The following is a 20,900-nucleotide window of genomic DNA, read 5'->3' on the forward strand; positions in this document are numbered from 1 at the left end:
CTGAAGGGAGGGGCGGAGTTGGTCAAACGATTATCCAACTTGTGAGAAGTGGGTCTCAGTCGGAACTGGGTTTTATAGGCCCAGTTTTACCAGATGACCTTGGTGGTAATATTCCAGACTCTATCTTGCCAGAGCATGAGAAGAGTTCAGATACATCTCCCTCAGCTGTCCCAGATTGTGTCTTTACTCTGCAATCCATACGTACCATTTAACCCTCAGAGGACATCTAGGCCTCGCCTTTTACTTTAGTTTCATTTTCAATGGGAAGTTTATATTGTAGGGGTGCCTGGCTGGCTCATTTGGAAGAGCGTGTGTGTGTGTGTGTGTGTGTGTGTGTGTGTGTGTGTATATATATATGTATATATATATATATATATATATATTTTTTTTTTTTTTTTTTTTTTTTTTATGAGTAGTGGTGTTCAGAGTGAGGAGTGAAAGCTCTCTATGTAATCTTACCCTTCAGAGATAATCCCTTGTTTTCAAGATGTGGACACTACTGTTGGGAGAGGTGAAACCAATGATTTTGTGGCAGAGCAAGGACAGGGGTCCGTGATCCCTCTGTCCGATGCTCTTTCCACCTACTCCTCTTCGAAGGATGCCTCTACCAGCACCCCAGGTCCTCAGAAACTTTTTGATGCCATCGATAAGGAGGTGACTGACTCATTCCTCACACATCAGTAAAGGTGATCGCACACTTTTCTGGAATCCTGAAGCCATGCCTCCAAACTCGATTCTTCCAGATTGTAGGAAACACACCCCGTGGCTGATTCGTCCTCCACTCCTCTGGCTTTGCATCCATCAGTCTTTCTTCACAAGGCCTCACTTTTCAGAACCAGGTTCCCAGAGGTTATAGATTCGCAACAAAGAAAGCAGAACTGAGCATTCTCGGTAAGGTTGGGTCGGCTGGGGTCTTGTAAGCAGATCAGCCGTGGCCATCTTGGAAAATGCCCCAGGGAGAGAGCAAACAGGAGAAGCAGGCAGTGCTAGGGTCCCCTCGCAGAGCCCACAATGCTGTGCTCTAAGAGTTCCCCTAAAGGCCTTTTCACTTTGTCCCGGTATTCCTGGGGATGGAAGCCTGCCTGTGGTTGTCATATCCTTCTCCCACCACCATCTGGCGATGGGGTAGGGAGGGGGTGGGGTGTAGAATTACATATCCTCAGCTCCCCCGTAACAGGGGCAGGAGGGAGGGGTGGGCATCCAGAAGCAGTGTGGTTATCTTGAGCGGCTTTCAACAACAGTAGCAAAGTGAAGTTTATGCCTCAGGATGTGTTTGTTTTCTTCAGTAGGGCCCCACGGACAGTCATGCTCGGCCCAGTTGTCCATATGTGCAGAGGTATCACAGGACAATAACAACTTTCATGACATAACCTGTCAGTTACGAAGCATCAAGCAGGTGCCGGCCACCAGGCCAGGTGCTTTACACAAATCATCTCATCTGATCTACTCTAGCAGAGGGCTCTGTTACTGTCTCCATTTAGAGATGAAGCAGTCGAGAGTCAGAGAGACTAGCTGCCCAGAGAGTCAGGTTTCCAACCCAAGTTGATTTCGTTGCAAAGGCTGACAATGTACAAAATGAAAATGCAGGCCCGATGTCAAATCTTAGCCCATGCCTTCCACAGCCTGAGACAAAGCTGAGGGAAGAAGACAAGGTCAACTCAAGTGAGGACTGGCTTCCCCCCCCCCCCCCCCACCTTATGCCAACAAGTGGCCGCTGAGCAAGGCTGCCCTCTTGTTGTCGTGGGTGGAACTTTGGGGGACACCGTGTTACCTGAACACAGGATAACTACACGTTCCCCTGGAGCCAGGAATCTGTTATCCTACCTGGCTGATTTATTTATTTTATGTTTAATCCCTTTTTCCCCTAGAAAAATGATCTCCTCCTCTTTTGAAACCCTTTGCCAATAGTTCTGTTGACTGCAGTGACGTGTAAGTGACCACAGCAATTGATAAAGAATGAAGGCTTCCGTCAGATGTCAGAGTGCAGAGGGAAGCCGAGGTGGCACTAATCAGGAGGGATGCCCAAGGTGGCCGAGAGCCCAGAGTGTGCTTTCTTTTCCTTTCACCATTTTAAAATTCATGCCAGTGAAGCCAGGTTCATGGTGCACCCCTCTGAGAAACCCCTTGCTTCTTAAGCTTAGTCTGCATTTGCCATGCCATTGTTGGAAGAGACCTTAATTTTCATTCTTTTCTCTTCTCTGGGCCCCTCCTTCTCTCCCTCCTCCCCAAATGTTTTAGCATCTGTTAATCCCAGTTGGAAACCTTAGCAGATAAAAGTCGTGTTCTGTGTAGATTGCTTCCAGAACAAATAGGGGGTGGTAGATAATTTAGCATTCAGTTTCAGGAGAGCTTAGGGTGGGGGCTGTAGAGGCCAGCACCTCTTCCTTCTAAGACATCCAGTAAAAGCAAAAGCAAAGTAATTCCCAAGCTCAGATGGAATGTATGTAGATCAGGTTCATTTCCAGAACGGCCGCTGCCTGCATTTAGGTGATATTAGAAGCCACCATGACAGCAAAGTAGTTTTATGCATAGCGGCTTAGCGAACACTCTGAGAACTAGTTTAGTGAAGCTATCAGGTTGAAAAATACCAAGTCACAAAGTTTTAATGAAACTAAGTGTGGATCAACGTATCATAAAGAGCATCCAGGACGACTTAAAAGATCCATGGGTGGAAATTAGAATGGATCTTCGGGATTTGTTTGGCAAAGCCCGTCTATTTTGACCTTTTTTCCGTTTCATATTAAGGCTACTGAAAGTGTGTTTTGTTCGGCTCGGGCTGAAGGAGGACAGCAGCTACTGGGGCTGTTACACCAAGGCTGTCACTGAAGTTTAGCAGCAGTAATTGACTGATAAGGGCTGGGCATCAAATAGCAGAGAGAAAGGCCATCGCAGATTTTCTTGCTTTATTTCTCTCTGCACTTCATTTACATCTTAAGCCATATTGGTGATCCAGATTTGAATAAAGCCACAGCTTAAGCCGCGATTAGATCTCAATAGCTTGGATTTTCTATGAAATTGCTGCATTTTTACTAGATGTATTTAGAAATACTGGTGAAAACTGACACCTTGGGTAACTTTATCATTTAAAATGGTGCTTTGGGTGGATAAAAAAAAAAAAAAAAAAAAAAAAAAAACCCACCACTAAAATGGGGGTATTAGTCGCCAGGCCTTTGACTCAAGCAGTGTCAGGGGTTAGAATTATACAAAAGCCAGCTGAGCACGATGTGGGCAAGAAAGAATGCAGATAACTCAACCCACCACCTTCCCCTAAGCCCACTCTCCCCAAAAATGTTAATCGAAGCAGTGATCCCATAACCTGAAGAAAAATAAGGAAGGCAAAAGGAATGTATAATGCAACAAGGAGCTTTTTTAATGCTGAGATTTTTTTTTTTTTAATCATGAAGCAATATTTTTAACTCTAAGGTTAACCTGCTAATCCTTAAGCTGGTGATATGACAGTGTCAAATGTGATGGGATTTTGTGATTCTCATTATTGTTATGTATTGTTCTTTCCGTGGCATTCCATATTAATATTTATAAATGCCCTTTTTATAGAACCAGGAGGACCAAAACCCATTATTAAATTTTTAAAATGGACAAACCTCGCATCCAATATAGTTGATTACAATTTAGAACAAAAAGGATTTCGGTAGTAATCCACTTCTGGTTTTCTCGTTGTTGTTGATTTTGTGTGGACAGCAGAGTTCCTGATGTTATTTGAACTAACAACGACAGCAACAAAAACCCTACCGTTTGCCCAAAGTAGCATCCAAATGACAGAGAATAACAGAATATTGATTCTGCTTCACAAGAAGGAGGTGAAAGGCATCAAAAGCAGATAAGAGGGCACAGTGGAGAAAAGGTGTGCGTTTAAAACGCTTAAGTCACCCACCCCGAGCAAGGGCAAAATGAAAGAATTGATTTAAATTTGAAAATAGAGGGAGGTGGTTCATTCAGTTGTTTTCAAGTGCCTCATTTTACTTGACAAGTGGCCTCTGAAGGGTTCAGTAGGCATCCTTGTGTGTGAAAGAGGAAGTCTCTGTAATAAGGAGAGGCAAATCAATCATCCCAGAGCCTAACCCTAGAGGAGAGTCAAAATCGACAGCCCATCTACCCAGTGCACTCTCCTTTCAGCACCATGGGATGCAAGTAAACATCCCTTAGAGTCAAAAAAGAAGGAAAAGTCTCTCAGTTCAGGGACCTTACTATGTCTCAGCTCTGAGTAGCCAAGAATAGTCTTCAGCCCCAGAGAGGAATATTCCTCATGGAAGGAAGATGTTTTATGGCCAACTCGCCCTACCACTCCCTCTGCCTCCAAAAGAGCCTAAATAACTCGGCACAATTAGCAGGAGTGTGTATGCCCAATTGGCTGGCAAAGGGAGTGGCTGGGTGGCCTAGTTTTGTAGAAGAATAACCAGGGAGGAGAAAGGGTAACATCTCTAACCTGGAGCAGTTATGACAAACCATGAGAAACGTCTCAACTCTATCCCTTTGGACAGAATGTGTTTTCATGGTCATATTTTTATTCTTGTTTATAAAAATCAGTTTTTCCCAACTCAGTATCCAAAACCTGGGCTTCAGATTCAGACCCAAGTGTGAGTTCTAGCTCTTCCTCTTCAAACTGTGTGATCTTGGGCAAGTTACTTTATCGAATTTCCTTGATAGGAAACTAACCCTACTTCATGCTGTCGTTGGGAAAGCCAAATGTGATGAGTGCAAGTCGTACGGGCCTGGCCCAAAGCAAGCGTTTGAGAAACAGTAGCTCTAATTAATAAACATATCTACAGTGGAGGAGATTTGAAACTCTGGTTGCTTATTTGTGGATAATTTTCTCTCTTTTAGCATCTCCTGGTTTGGGAATTACAGCCATGCGTATGGATCATTGAAACTATAGGTTTCCACGTGCAAAAAACAAACCAGGTGGGGTATGTGGGGGCCCACGTTGCTGGAGAAATTCCAGGCTATGTTTAGCCTTCTGAGATAAAACACAAGGGCATTTATTTTTAAACACATCTAAGGTGTTTTCCAACACCAACAAGGAAAGAGGAATCAAAACTGATGCCTAGTGGTTCTGACAGTTATTCCATTTTAGTGCAGTTATGGCCACAGAGGTGATGTGTTGGCTCCCAGCTGAGAAGTATTGTATGTTCGAAGCAGCAATGGAGTAACTCAATTCCAATGAAACCCAAGTTTGGTGAAGCAATGAGAAGGTGACCAACCTTTAGAGAAACTGGCCTCGCCTTCTGGGGAAACATGTCTTATGTTTCAAGCATGTGTAATGGCCTGGTTTTGCAACATGGTGTTAGTTCAGAAAGTATGCTAAGGATTCGGGCTTCTCAGCCCTCTCTAAAACTTGTCAGCCTACCTCTTCTTGAAACCCCCAGTGCCCTCCTCTCTTTAGGTGTCTTCATCTGAACTCTTCTTAGAGGGAGTGCTGAGTGATTGGAGAGATGTGCTTGGGGCACCTTCTCCTGCTTTCCACGGGGGACCCCAGGCTTCTGGCTATGCTTTTCTCAGGCAGTTGGGACCTAAGCAGCCTCATGGGTCTCCCCTCCCTACCACCACTCACTGCTCCCAAACTGTTCTCCTTCCACTGACTTATCAAGCTTTACCTGTCCCCTGTTCCATTTTTTTGGCGGACCCTGAACGAGCAACCTGGTACCCTAGTAGAAAGCTCCAGGAAAGCTTCCTTAGAATTGAATATATGCATTCAGCCATTGGCACTGGCCTAACGTAAGTAATAGTGACTTCTTCCCCACAGATAGCATTTCCTTTACGCCAGACAGATTTGGTGCCCTTTCCCATGTGGACTTAGGCCACCTTTTAGTTCCAGCTGTTATTTTGGCAACACCTGTACCCGGATGTAGCCTGGCAGCCCCTTTCCTCCTGCCTCAGGGCTTCCCCCACCCCACCGCCAGTGGGAGCCAGCCCAGCCATGCCCACACACATGCATGTCCGTGTGGGCAGGCACACACATACACGCACAGACCTGGAGGTGTGCTGGAGTCAACACTCCAACTTTGACTAGTGGAGACAAGAGCCCACGGGTAAAACTCCCCTCTCCCGTGTCTTTCACTCTCCCTCTCCCCTCTCCCGTGTTCCTCAGAAGCTCCGCCTGAGGGACTGACCCATGTGACCACAGTGGTAGCCAGTTCCCAAATGCACCCCTGGATTGCCTTTCCCTTCCTCCTTGTTTTGTTTCCTGGTCCCCCCACTCTAGATCCTGGGGTTTACTTCTCAAAATAAGCTACCTGCACATAGGCCCTCATCTCAGGCCTTCTGTTTGGAGAGAACCCAAGGCAAAACATCCTTTCTAACAGAGGACTTCTTAAGACCCTCTCAATCTAAGACAATACATGTCCACAGGTAGAATCTCTGGGCTGTGGGGTATTTGTTGAGAGACAGTGCTCCTCCTCTCCCCTCCCATAGTTATCTAGGCATAATCGCTTATGGCTTTTGTCATGTTCTATTGTCATGGCCTGCTTATGTTTGTCTCCCAACACACCGAATTCAGGGATGGCATCTCCTCTGTCTCCATGTGCCCAGCACCAAATCTGGCATGAAGTTGGTGCTTAATAAACATATTCTTCCTTTCTTTCTTTTTCTTTCTTTCTTTCTTTCTTTCTTTCTTTCTTTCTTTCTTTCTTTCTTTCTTTCTTCTTTTTTAGATTTGTTTATTTATTTATTTTGAAAGAGAGAGCAAGCGGGGTAGGAGCAGAGAGAGAGAGATGGGAGAGAAAGAATCCCAAGCAGGCTCCACACCACACAGCCCAATGTGGGGCTCGAACTCACAAACCAGGAGATCATGACCTGACCCAAATCAAGAGTTGGATGCTTAACCAACTGAGCCACTCAGGCTTCCTTAATAAACATATTCTTGATGGATGGAAGAATAAATGAATGAGTGAATGCAAGAGAACCATGGTTGTTCCCTAACACTTATCATAGTTAATTATTCACTCTACCTAAACCACATCTACATCCCCCCAAATACAAACGCGATATAATATAAAATGATGTAACAGAATTAAGGGACATTTCAGGGGGAAAAATGCTCACGCGCACACACACAAGGAATGCTTTTGTCATTCCTGTGACTCTCCCCCTGTCATCATTCTGGAGCCTCTTGTTTTGTAGCCACTGAGAACTGACCCCAACTTGATCCCTTTTTTCTGCCTTCCTGGGTGATCTTTTAGATCGAATTTGGATCTGTATAGACTTCCCTTCAGAGATTCCTCCAGGGGATAAGGCAGTCATATCAAAAAACTTTAGGTCTTCTATGAGTTTTTAGGATCACTCAGAGCTGGGGTGACAAGGCACATAATCCCCATATTTTACCTGGATCCCTATAATAAAAGACCAAGCCATCTTGGCACCAAGAAGAGAAACTCATCTTGAAAGGCATCTCAGGGTGCCAGCAAGCTCTGTTCAAATTCCGTTACCCTCTCTCTGCACTTCCTGTGCAACTGTGATGATTTTTCTCTGCGACCTGTATATTCCACTTGCGGTGATGCTGAGCCCGGCAGGAGGGGAGGCAGGACCTCTGTGGGAGAATGTAGTGAGAGTGATCACACACCCCTCTGTAGCCAGGAAGGCTCAGCACCTTTGTTCCTGCAGCTGGAAGGCAGATTCTCTCAGTAGCTTAAGTGGAGTCTTAAAGCCTTACTTACTATAAAACATTTGAAACAATCGCAAGTTTGTACATGATCTTATTTTAAATTTAGTTTCCCATTTTAAATGAGAAATTAAGCTCTCAGCAATGTCTGCAACAAAAGTAGTAGTTGTAGCAGACTTAAGTAAGTTTAATATTGTCTTGCGATCAGCCATGACTTATCAGTTAGGATGCTTTTGGTTGCAAGTAACAGAAACTCCAGATCAAACCAACTTGAACAATAAGAAATTTATTCTCTCACATAACAGAAAGAAAAGAGGTACATTTCCCGGGCTGGTTGAGTCAGCAGCTCACAGATGTCATCAAGGACCCAAGCACATAACAGAAAGAAAAGAGGTACATTTCCTGGGCTGGTTGAGTCAGCAGCTCACAGATGTCATCAAGGACCCAAGTTTTCTTTGCTCCACCATGTTAAGTGTTGGCTTCACCTTTGGGAGTGAGAAAGTTGTAGCAGTCAGTCCCAAGCTTCACACCCAGACCCCATAATCCAGAGGAAAAAGAGAGACTACCTCGTCTAGTGGTTCCTTTTAGGAGAAAAGAAACATTTCCCAACGCTCCCCCACCCCATCTGATTTTATCTTGTATCTCATATCTAGAAGAGGGTCTTAGCTTGAGCTAAATTATGCTCCAGTAAGAAATAATCCCCAGGATATGAGGACGAGCTGGCTGTGACATCTGTCACCCCATTGATGGCCAAGGTTGATTTGGCTGATCTGGCTGCCTAGGTGGGTGTTGCCTTCCTCCCTTATGGCTCCATGTGTGTCCCTCTCAAAGCTGCCCGCTCACCTGTGCGAGAGGACAACCTTCCCCAGTAGAGGAGGATATTTCTTCAGTCAATGGTGTTCGGATAACTCCTCTGCTAGAACCTCCAAACAAGCTCTAGAGGTCCAGTTGTAGAAGGTGGGGTCAGTCAAGCTTCTGAGATTCCAGATACCTCCAAATGAGGTGCTGCATGTGGCAGCCTGCCTTTCTCTAAAAGAAAGAGAGGAAGGAAAGAAGAAAGGAAGGAAGGAAGGAAGGAAGGAAGGAAGGAAGGAAGGAAGGGAATAAGGAAGAAAAGGAGGCTGAGAGGGAAGGAGGACCCCCAAATCTCTCTGGTTTCACACAGCAAACGTTTACTTTTTGCTTCATGCAAAGTCTGCCGTGAGTCCAGAGACTTTCCAGGATGGTGATCTCCTTGGGTTGGCTCAGAAATCTTGTGGTACCTGCATGTCCAAACATTCTTTCACAGTTGCTGTGTCAGAGGAAGAGAGTGGTGGAAGGCCTTGTGCAACAATCTAATGTTGAACCCTGGAATGATACTTGTCACGTTGGTTCATGGCCCGTTAGTTATATGGCCCTATCCATTTGCAAGTGGATGGAGAAGCGTGATCTTCCTATGCCTTAGGGATGGACTGTAGAACCAAATAGGGAGGGTGCTGGAAAGTCTCTGTCACTGTGCTCAGTACTGATGAATAGCTTGCAAGGGGGTGGGAGAGTGATGAGCAGTGTTGTAAGATTAGGCTGATCTAAAACAGGATGGATGTTGGGGACTGAACCATAAATCTACCCCAGGTGGTTTGAATATTAAGAAGACAACAAATATAAACCTTTGAGACTCTTGGCAAATGACACAGAAATCAGAGAGCAGGTCGTTCTGGGTTGACCATGTGTTGATTACTCAATTTTTTTATTTGATTATAAGAGAAAAGAATGACAATTCCAGTAACCTGTGTTAGAATCTCACCTGAACACATCACCACCCTCTACCTGAAAAGTCCCATCTGCTTAAACAGTTCAAATTGGGAGATACAGATTTTTTTACATCAGGGTTGATTTGGACTTCACAACTGAATATTTGAGAGCCCATAACATATGCTTTTCAACCCTGCAGAGCGATCTCTATTAATTAAAACTCAGTTACATGGCTAGTGATCACACCCAGTCCTGGATATAAGAAACAAGTGGGTGGGCAACTTTTGGAAGCTCTTTTTTCCTATAAAACCAAACCTAGGACACTGTAAAGGGTTTTTCGTGTCCCCTCAATTTCTCAAAATGGGACTCGCCTACTCTAAAAGGTAGTGTCGGCCTCATTTTTGAAAACTTCTTTTAACCCTCTTGCCCATCCAGTGACCAGCTGCATTAAAATTGTTTAGAGAGGGGCAGCCCTCAGTCATCGGTTGAGCATCAGGCTTCATCTCAGGTCATGATCTTGCAGTTCATGAGTTCAAGTCCTACATCAGGCTCTGCACTGACAGTGCAGAGCCTGCTTGGAATTCTCTCTCTCTGCCCCTTCCCCACTTGCTCTCTCTCAAAATACATAAATAAACTTTAGAGTAAATAAATAAATTCCTTAGAGAATTTTAAAACCTTGCACAAACAGGGGAAAAAAAGGTAAATAAATGGATAAATATAAATATATAAATAAATATATACATAGAAGCAGCTCAAGTTTGGAGATTCTGCTTGAATAGCTGTAGTATGTGGTGCTAGAATCTGGATTTTTCTAAAGTATCCCAAGTAATCACGACACAGCGCCAGGTTTCACATCACTGCAATCTGTCAACAGGTAAAGGGCCCCCCATTGACATTGTTTTTTTCTTCACCTGATCGTTACTTTATGGAACAAATAACAGTTCTCCTTAGCTTGTTAGGGAAAACAAAGTGACGTTTATTGAGCCTAATAGAATGATAAATCCAGTCTGCAGGCACTTTATTTTGTCTACAATTAGTTATTTTGTTTGTTGGTGCTTTTCTGATAAGCTGGATGAGGATATCTCCAAAGGAAGCATGGACACTTTTTTTTTGATTTGACTCCTTATAGGATAACTTTTAACGTAACTGAGCCTGTTTTTAATAGAGTTGTCTCTCTTCATATGCAGAAGTGTTTGCTAGTGTTCATTGCTTGCCACTTACCGTGGCAAATATTGGATGATAGAAAACTTGCCTCCACTCTCTGCACCTCAGTTTATTCATCTGTGAAGTGGACGTAACAGTAGCATCTATTGCAAGAGGTTGTTAAAAAGCAAACAAGACAGAACAGAGAACCGAGAAACAGACTCACGCAGATACGCCCAATGGAATTTTGACAAGGTTGCGAAAGAAACTGAACAGAGGAAAATGGCTTTTTCAAGTTTCCGGTGCTGAAGCAATTGGACATCCTTTGGGTGTGGGGCCCCGGGCGGTGGGGGAAGACCTCCCTTCGTCTTGCATCATATACAAAAATACACTCGAAACAGATTTTGGCCTTAAATGGAAAATGGAAAGCTATAAAACTTTTAGAAACAAACATAAGGAGAAAAAGCTTGAGGATCTAGGGCTAGCAAGGAGTTCTTACAGCTGACGCCAAAAGCATGACCCATAGAAGGAAAAATAGATAAACTGGACTTTCTCAACGTTGAAAAGTTTGCTCTGCAAAAGCAAAACAAAAAAACCCATTAACACAATGAAAAGCAAAGCTACAGACTGGGAAAAAATATCTCGAGTTGTGTACTAATAAAGACTAGTAATCTACAATATATAGAACTCAAAAACTCAAAACTCAAGAGTAAAAAAAAAAAAAAAAATCCAATGGAAAATGAGCAAAAGCTGTGAAGAGACATTTCATCCAAAAGTAGGTAGAAACTGTAAGAAGCACATGAAAATATGGTCAACATCATTAGGGAAATGTAAAATAAAACTACAATGAAACATGGGTACACACCTAGCAGAAAGACTAACATAAAAAATAGTGACAAACCAAATGTGGGTGAGGACGTGGAAAAACGAGATCACTCGTGCATTCGTCGTGGGAATGTAAAACAGTCTGGCAGTTGCTTAAGAAATTAAACGTGCAACAATCATACAACCCAATAATTACCCCTGGGCATTTATCCCAGAGAAATGAAGACTTACATCCACACACAAACCTGTACAGGAATGTTTACAGAAGCTTTATTTCTAACAGCCAAAAGGAAACAACCCAGATATCCTTTACCAGGTGAGTGGGTAAAAAAATGGCACATCCATACCACGGGATGGTCCTCAGCACTAAAGGAGCATGAACTACTGACACATGAAACGATCTGGATGAATCTCCATAAAATTATGCTGAGTGGGGGAAAAAAAACCCCACAAAAGATTCTGTGCTGCATAATTCCATTCATATTAATGACAAATGTATAGAAATGGAGAACAGACTAGTGGCTGCTAGGGGTTACGGAGGAGAGGGGGTGAGAGGGAAGTAGGTGTGTCTATAGAAGGACAACACGAGGGACCCAGGGGTGATGGAAATACTGTGTATCTTGACTGTATCACTGTCAGTATCCTGGTCCTGACATTGCTCTTGTAAGATATTACTGCTGGGAGAAACTGGATAAAGGATGCCCAGGCTCTCTCTTATTTCCGACAATGACATGTGAATCTACAATCATCTCAAACTAAAAAGTTTCATTGAAATAATCAAATGAGTTAATATCCATGACAGACGCAGAGTAAGTCTTTAGTACATCTTAGCTGTTACTAATTGCACTTTCCTGCAGTCACTTGGTACAACTTCCCTTTTGTCCATCTGTCCCTTCTGAAATACCATGCAGCAATGGTACAGCGGTGACACAGTGGCAGCTGGAGTCACCCTCCACTTCTCACCCCAACTCTGATAGTCATGAATCAGCCGTGTGACATTAGGCGAGATAAAAATCTTTCTCCTGCCTTCTTTTCTTCAGAAATGAGGATACTAAATCCCCCTCTACCCCTCATCATGGGGCGTTTAGGTTTGTTTGCTTGTTTAAGAATCAAATAGATGATGTACAGGGAGGGAGGAAGCTTTGAAAACTGTTAAGTGCTACCAAAATGCTACGCATTGAACATACGCTTATTAAATAGCTCGTACTCATCTACTACCGCTATTACTAATAAACATGACCATTTACTCGCTTGAAACCCTAGTTGGAATTTGGCATGCAAATTTCCTGAGTGTTGCTCATTTGCATTGGAAAAAAGGAAAGAGGTGGGAGGCCTTTTGAAGCCTTTTGAAAATTGAGCTCAGGGGGGGATGAATTCTTATCACTGGGCCCAAGGTATAATTGATTTTCTACACAATGGCTCACAGGTGCTACATTTAACACCCTGAGTAGTAGGAGGAAGGAAATGTATCCCAAGGTGCAGCTTTAACTTAAAATATCTCCAGAGTCAGCACCTCCACTCGGGAAGGCTGAGGAGCCTGGGGGCTGGGGTACCCCACCTTTCCTCCAGTTGTCTGAATGCGCTGAGGGAGACACCTGCTCCTCACTTACTTCTCACCCCACTCAGAGAATTGGGCCTCAGGTTTCTTATTTTCAGTGGCCAGATGCCAACAGCCCCTCTTTTCAGGCCTGGCTCACAAGGTTAGCGAAGAACACAGGGCAAGCCCACCATGAAATACATATTAATATTATAACAACCCTTTCAGAATTCACTGTTGCTATGTCAACAAAGCAGCTGGGGAAATTGGGTCTTTGGGAAATTGGGAAATGAGGTCGGCTTTGGCAACATGGCAAATGTTTCCTTCTCTCAGAACAATTGGTCTGTGACACCAGCCAGCCTTTTTCTACCTACCCTTTCTCCTGCTTATTTGTGGGAAACTGAGAAGCAAAACAGTGGTCATTAAGATTTGGGGTTAGGGAGCTTCTGCGTCATGGAAAAAGTGACAGAAATAAAAATTATTTCCCTCTCCCCCTCATCACCTGTTTATGTCAGTTTCTCGGTCCCAACTTGGACGCCACCGGACTGAACGTGGATGCTGTACCCAGGTCTGTGACTTTAGATGAATTACTGACCTCATCGCAGTCTCAATTACCTCGTCTTATGAAACAAAGGTATATTCTTAAGACCCGCTACACAATTTGTGGGGCTCAATACAAGGTAAAAATGCACGGCCCCCTATTCAAAAATTAAGGATTTCAAGATGGCGACAGCAGAACATTAAACCAAGCACAGTGCCTTTGTAAGGACAGGCCTCGTGTGAAGGCCCAGGTCTCAGACCCATGAAGCTGGCCCTATGTATCAGTTATGACTCCAGGCTCACAAATGAGAGAAGTCAAGTCACACTCATTCCTCAGAAAGATAACTTAACAGATGGTTACCGTGGTGTCGTGGAAACCAAAGGAGAGTTGAACAAATGAGGGGTCATCCCCCAGCCTGGTGGAAAAGCAGAGCCCAGGCACCTCCTGAGTTTTCTGTGCCATAGCTTCAGCCACCAGAGAGACTCGCTGACTTGCTCTCGTGGTCTCCTGGATTAAGTGAGGTGCCCACTGTAGACCAATCAACCCTGAATGGGGGCCCAGGTAAATTTCAGAGTAGAAATTTACCAGAGTAGAGGTCCAGCAGATAATCCCACAGCTGCCCTTGGTGTTATGTAAGAACAAAGATAGCAGATTTCACCTCACTGCTGCCGCAGGTCTATTGGTTACCAGCTGCCTAGACAGCGGGGTAGACAAGATGCCTGGGGCCACACTGGACTGTCTCGAAGGCAAGCCATCATGCTGTCTCCCATGAGGAGGGTCGGCCCAGGTGCACGCACGTGCCAACTGTGGACAAGATTCTGTGAGCTCAAAGTTTTCTTACAGCCGTCACATTCTAGAGTATTTCCTCTCTGCTCCTGCTCATCCCCAAAATCAACTTTCAGGAAGCCTTCATGTGTAGGGATAATTTATTTCATTCAATAGATGTCGGTGAAATGTGATTAAATCTTTTAAAATTAAATGGATGTATTTGGAATACACGAGAGAAATGCTCTAGCTTAAGCAATTCTGAAGTGAATCCTTTGGTAAAGCAGACTCTTATTTAAATTGAATAGCCACTTAGCTCCTTAGCAAATCTGAATTTTTATGTAGAGTGCTTTGCTTAAGATAGAGAGACTGAGGATCTGGCTTGGAAAGACAACCACTGAGAAGGTGATGGGTCTGCAGCTTGCAGAAAAAGGTATAACAGCCCTCAGTCTATCCCACTCCCACCTAGATGTCAGTGGAGAATTTTCCTTCATCTGGACCCTTTGGGTGGCTTGTCCCCTTTAAGGATGCCTGAGTGTTTATTCTAGCATGAGTCCACTTGTAGGGTAGGGGTTTTTGTTGTTATTTTTTTGGTAGGATTGTTACGGAAACTGGTCTGGATCACCCGGCAGAAGAACCAAGCGGCACTCGGAGATCTTGGAAGGCAGGAGGTTTATTTTACACTGGCAGGCTCAGAGGAGATCATTCTCCGGAGGTCTGAGCCCAGAGCATCAACAGAGGGGACAATTTATAGTCTGTTACTTCTGCATCCCTCAAGAGTAGTAATTTGGCGCCTGAAGCAAGCAGGGTGGGAAGAACCGAAAGGGAGGTCTTCAGGCAGGGACTGAAATTCCCTTAGCAGTCCCGTCTGCCATCATATAACAGATTTTTCCCTAACAGGACGAGGAGGGGACAAATCAGAGTGACAGAGCTTTAGACCAGTGCTGTCCACTGTGGTAGCCACCAGCCACCTGTAGCTGTTGAGCACTCGAGACGAGGCAGGACTGAACCAGACTGAATCAGGATGGTCTGTATGTGTATACCCACTGGATTTTGAAGACACCATATGAAAAAAGAACGTAAAATATCTCAATAATTTTATTATTTAGTGATTACATGTTGAAATGATCACTTCTTCATATAGCAGGGCAAATAAATCGTATTCTACTTTTTTTAAGTTTTATTTATTTATTTTGGGGAAGGAGGGACACAGAGAGACGGAAGGAGAGAGAAGCCCAAGCAGGCTCTGCCCTGGCAGCGCGGAGCCCAACTTGGGGCTCGAGCTCACCAGCCGTGAGATCATGACCTGAGCCAAAAACAAGAGTTGGACGCTTAACCAACCGAGTCACCCAGGGACCTCAATAAAACGTATTATTGATTTAACCTGTTTCTTTTTACGATTTATTTGTTTATTTATTTATTTTTAAGATTTTATTTTTAAGTAATCTCTACACCCAACTCGGGGTAACCCAAGACATCAAGAGTCACATTCTCCCGACTAAACCCACCAGGCACCTCTCTTTTTACTTTGTAATGTGGATAGTAAGAAATGTAAAGTAATTAGGGATGCCTGGGTGGCTCAGTCGGTTGGGCATCCAACTTCCACTCAGGTCATGATCTCTCCGTTCACGAGTTCGAGCCCCGCATCCGGCTCTGTGCTGACCACTCAGAACCTGGAGCCTGCTTTGGATTCGGTGTCCCCCTCTCTCTCTTTGCCTCTCCCCTGCTCATGCTCCACCTCTCTCTCTCTCTCAGAAATAAAAATAAACATTAAAAAAAAAAAAGAGAAACGTAAAGTAATTCAAGTGGCTTACGTTATATTTCTACCGGGCAGAGCTGCTCTGGACCCTGCTGTCCAGCGGTGGTCCTGGGCGGGCCATGACGCCTCACTGATGAAAGGTTTTCCAAAGCCGAAGATGAGAGTAGGTCAGATTCAGGGAGCCTCGCCAGAGGACAGAGGTTAAATAGGGACAGAAGGGCGGATGTGTTCCGCTTCAGGGCTAGGCTGACAACAGTGTCCGAAAGAAATTTACAGAATCGTAAAAGTGGAAGCCACAGATTGACATCTGTGCTGTTATACCCGTACAGTTTAATCGACCCTGTCGTGAAGGATTAGAGTGAGCTGCAAATCCTCAAGACTTCTCCCGCCAGGTTGTCTGCACCCCACCTTTGAGTCCGGGCAGGCTCGATGACTGCTCGGCCAATGCTGGGTCCAGCCTTTAAGAGGACTGCAGTTTCTGCTTCCTTCCTCTAGAGCTTTGAGCCACCATGGAAAAAAAAAATCCCACTCCCTTTCTGGAGAGTGGGACTCCATGGAAGAGAGGGATCCAGCTGAGTCCATCCTGCCAGATGTCAACACTGAGGTACCAGGACGTGCCAAGTGATGCCGTCTTGTGTTCTTCAGACCAGGCACTAACCCGCCAAGTATCCCAGCTGATACCACTAGAACAAACAAATCACCCAGCAGAACCCTGCCCAGACTCCTGATCCAAAGACTTACAATAAAAATAAAGTTGGTCGATGTTTTAAGTCACTGAGTTTTTAGTGGTTTATGATGCGGCATTAAACAGGCCGCCCTGCAAATCCTCCACTGTTGGCTGTGTTTGCAAAAAGACACTGGCGCTCTGGTCAAATATGCATTTAGTCGCTCACCATTCCTTTGGGAACATAAGGGTCTGGAAAAGGAAGCAGTAGAGAGGGATATTAAGGCCGATTGGGCCTTAATTAGAGTCTGGAAGTTCAGAGTTTTGAATTCAAGGCTCAGGCGTTAGATTTCATTCACAGGCATAGAGCGCCACTAAATGATCTGAACAGGGAGTAATGTGATCAGAGCTGCGCTTTAGAAACATTATTCAACGGCTTCGTGCAAAACGGCTTGGGGAAGGGAGAGATTAAGAGTGAGGAGGCCAATTAGATCATCCCACATCCAGCATCTCAGATGAAAAGCAAAACTGTCAGAATCCCAGGTAGTGACAGAAGAGAAGTTCCCGTGTTTCTCAACTGGGATGACACTGAGCCTGGGGGACACTTGGGAATGTCTAGGGCTGTTTCTGCCACAGTGACAGGCAGGCACTGCTAGCATTTGGTGGGCAGGGTCAGAAATGTTAAATGACCTGCAGTCCATAGGACAGTCCCACAAAATGAAGGATTGTCTCATCCACTGTGCCCTGTTGAATAGTACTGTAGATAGAATGCACTACTAGAAGCTGAGTCAACAGAACTCAGCAAGTGACCGGATAGAGGAGGAGCAGAGGGGAAGGTACGAATCATTGGCCTTGCTGAGGTTTCTAGACTTGATGACTGGTATCATAAACAGAGACGGAAATTCAGGAAGAGGAGGAACAGGCTTGCATGGAAGCCACAGAGTTTGAGGGGCTCATGGGGCCTCCCCCTGGAGGTGTCTTACAGGCAGCAGGTTGGGTGTCAGGACACACTTGGAAGAGAGGTCACGGGACGGAGGTGTTGTAAAACCAGAAGCTCGCTGTCCCACCCGTGGTGTCCACCACTCTGTAGGGTCCGCAGACCCCTGCTTGAGGTCTCCCTGGTCCAGCAGACCCTGCTCTGGCCTGGGTCCAGGCATCAGCATTTAGTGATCATTGAGACTGAGAAGGTCAACCGTGAGGCAAGGAGGCTGGGCCAAAGAGCCTTGGACCCATGGCTCCAAGGAAGGGCCTTCGTGAGGGAAAAAGAGTTCTCATGGGACCACAGGAGATTCTCTAAAATGACAAGCCAGTGCTCTCCCAAAGGAAGAAAAGAGCATTCCAGGTTCAGACGATGGAACACATAACCTTCCCTCTCTCTTGCTCTTCCCTGAGTCTCTTCAAACCCAAACCCTGTCTTCCTCGGGCTCATCTTGTGCCTACTCGTTTCTTAAGGACCACCCCATTTCACCCCATTTCTGATTTTGCCCACATCAGACCTGAGCCTGCCCACTGCTTCAGTTTCTTCCTCTGCCCTCCCTCCAGACAGGTGCAAAAAGACTGGTTTCCTATGTGAAAAATAAAACAGAACATGTCAGCGGATGATCCATTGTCATTACTGAAGGGCATCACCTGACAGGGAGACCTGGGGACCCAGAGGAGCTAAGTGACACCTTTGCTCCCCGGGGCAGTGTTTGAAAGTGATGTCACCCCAATGCCCAATTACAATTCACACCTTTTAACCTCCACAATCATCTGAGATCCGTATCAAGGTTGATTCCGGTAAGATGCCTCGATATTCTAAATTATTTGTCAGCCTGGCACGGCAAATAAACATTTGTGAAATTCATTTCAAAAGATGTTAACACTGGTGAAACCCACGTGCCCCCAGAGGGATTATACAAATTTCCATGTCAAATATTTGAGGCAAAGCACTTGTAGAGAAACAGTGTTTTTTTGTGTTTTGATGCCTTTCATTTCCATAAACTAGATTACTTTCTGAAATTACTTTCACACAGAGAACAGTTTCTATTGAATTCCAGTCAGTGAACTCCTCCGAGTGTGAGGTGAATAAAATATCTCGGGGCTGTGGGGCTTCCTTGATGCATATGCACCCATGTTGTGTAAGGAAGGCAAACCAAGTTGAGATGTTATCTTTAGAGAGCTCATGTACCCAGATCTGCTGTCTTCCGGTAATTGCTAAACAACCAATTCATTTAGAGCCTAACAAGGAAGCTCTAGGGCTTTCTCTCCCCGCCCCCCCACCCCCCATCTCTCCTACCTGGCTAACAATGACTCCAGCTCTGTTGTTAACTGAAGATTTGCTGGCAGGCAGCTGCTTGCTACGGCGAGGTTCTCCAACAGTCAAGTTTTATCTGCTTCTTGCAAACACTGATTCTGCCAAAAAAATTCTCACAAAAAATTTTGATCCGAGGAAACATTGTCCTATTGTCCTAGTTCTGTCAAGCCCATAAAATTAAAATGGACTTAGTTTTCTTAAAGGGGGAAAAAAAGGGAGAAAAAGGAGTTGCAGGCCCAAGTAGAAGAAAGCTGCTGAGTTAAATGTTACTTGAAACAAATAGGCATTTCCTGTGGGTGTGGGCCCTGACCTGCCCTGTGGCGACAGAACAGCCACCGGTGGGGGTCGGGGGGTGGGGACAAAGGGGACAATCTCTCCTTAGATAAAGCCACTACAAGGTCTTATCTTCCAGGGCTAGTGAGGAGAGTTCTAGGATCTGGGGAAGACCTTTCTTAACAAATCTAACCTTGACCAAATTTAAAATGACCAACTGATTAGCATGTGAGGATAACTTTGCAGCTGGTTGTGGCCTTGTAAACATTAGGAGCCCCTGCACCCACCCCCACCCCCACCCCCCCACAGGAGCTGGAGGGAAAACGCAAGAGAAGGGGCCTAGAGCAAGCAGGGCTTGTTTCTGTTTTATCCAGAGAAGCAGAGGTGAAGAGAACAGTTTCCCGCTTGACTCCTCCAGTAAAGTAGGAGCCGTGGGAGGGTATAAACCGAGGAGCCAGATGATGTGATTTGCTTTTTTAACAAGATCACTCCGGCTGTTAAGAGTAGATCACAAGGAGAATTGGAACTTATTGGAAGCTTATTGGAACAGCCAAAGCAGGATAGGGTGGATGGTGGCTTAGGCTAGAGTGGTAGCTGAGGGAAGGTTGAATTCTGGATCTATTTGAAGGAGAACCAACCCTTTTCAGATGTGAGGACAAAGGAAGAATAAAGGATGGCCCCAATTTGCTGTCCTGAGCAGCTGGGACAATAAAGTTACCATATACTTGCACGGAGAAGACTGTAGATGGAAACTGGGGCTTGGGCATACAGTCTTCATTTTGAGATGTCTATTGGACATCCCAGTGGAAAACTCAGATAGGCAGAGGGCATGGTTGTCAATTCAAGAGTCATCTATATAGAGATGTCTTTAAAGCCTTGAAACTGGATGAGATCACCAAGGAGGGGAAGGTGAAGATAAGAAGAGGTCCTGGGGCACGTCGACATTAGGCATATTTGCAGTTTATCAAAATGTAATTGCAAATGCAAAATAAGCTAACTGTATAGAAAAAAATTAACTCTCTCATTCCCTTCATGGTCCCTGGAGGATTGAAACACAGGATGGGTACACTATCAAGGAGACAAGTCAAGGTCACTAGGAAATGGTGACATCCAAGGGACTGGGAGGGATGGGCGGGACAGGGGGTGATATCTATAACCTTCAGAGCAGACTCGCCCAGGAGGTACAGGGTATACAGCAAAGCTCACGGGTGCAGATGAGAAAAGACTAACTGGGCCAGGTGGTCATTACAGAGTTGAAAGAGGACATACAGAGAGAAATGGACCAAAGCCCAAGGAACAACACCTCTTTACAAATTTTCCTTCAGTTCCTTGTTCCTCCTCCCTTCTCACCACCCTCACGGGCAGCCTTCCACTCACTGCAGGTGCCAACGTGTGTGCTCATTCCCTTCTTCTCATCCGGGAACAGATTGGAGACTCTGTGCTCTGACACAGAGATGCTCGTTCGTGGCAGGGTCGCCCCAGCCTCTCGTTCCCCATCCCTTCACTTGCTTCCTCTTTCTTCATCTCCCTGTGGTCACCCCAAGCATCTCACCAAGTTTGTTTACTGTCTTTGCAACCACAGGCTTGGGAACCCCATGAGGACGGTGACTTATCCTTAGTGCCTGGAACTGCGCCTAGTAAACAATAGGCGCTCAATAAATATGGACTCATGAAATGGGTGATGTGGCTGAAAGGCAGTAAAGGTTAGCGATGTCAACACCTACCAGTTAATTGACTGTACAAATTTCATC

At 45.1% G+C, this 20,900-nt stretch overlaps 1 protein-coding gene and 2 long non-coding RNA genes across 4 annotated transcripts in view; 2 read left to right on the forward strand and 1 right to left on the reverse strand.

The window, feature by feature from the left end:
- Positions 1–4,794, forward strand: part of TMEM260 (transmembrane protein 260) — a 102,295-nt gene extending 97,501 nt beyond the window's left edge. The window contains exons 18-19 of one of the 2 annotated variants that reach the window (XR_009264479.1): positions 467–891; positions 3,700–4,794. The gene's annotated coding sequence lies outside the window, so the exon portion shown is untranslated. The remainder of the gene's footprint in view (positions 1–466; positions 892–3,699) is intronic. The other variant, XR_009264480.1, reaches the window with a different exon arrangement.
- A 6,721-nt stretch (positions 4,795–11,515) lies between these two features.
- LOC131517259 (uncharacterized) lies at positions 11,516–15,540 on the forward strand. The gene is made up of 2 exons (XR_009264483.1): positions 11,516–11,630; positions 13,367–15,540. It is a non-coding gene; the product is annotated as an uncharacterized LOC131517259 (long non-coding RNA).
- Positions 15,541–16,324: 784 nt separating this feature from the next.
- LOC131517258 (uncharacterized) lies at positions 16,325–19,409 on the reverse strand. Its single transcript, XR_009264482.1, has 3 exons — positions 18,859–19,409; positions 18,077–18,145; positions 16,325–16,832 (listed from the first exon to the last, which is right to left on the reverse strand). It is a non-coding gene; the product is annotated as an uncharacterized LOC131517258 (long non-coding RNA).
- Positions 19,410–20,900: the final 1,491 nt, after the last annotated feature.

The sequence above is a fragment of the Neofelis nebulosa genome, chromosome 7, assembly GCF_028018385.1.
Source record: "Neofelis nebulosa isolate mNeoNeb1 chromosome 7, mNeoNeb1.pri, whole genome shotgun sequence".
In the NCBI taxonomy this organism is placed as follows: domain Eukaryota; kingdom Metazoa; phylum Chordata; class Mammalia; order Carnivora; family Felidae; genus Neofelis; species Neofelis nebulosa.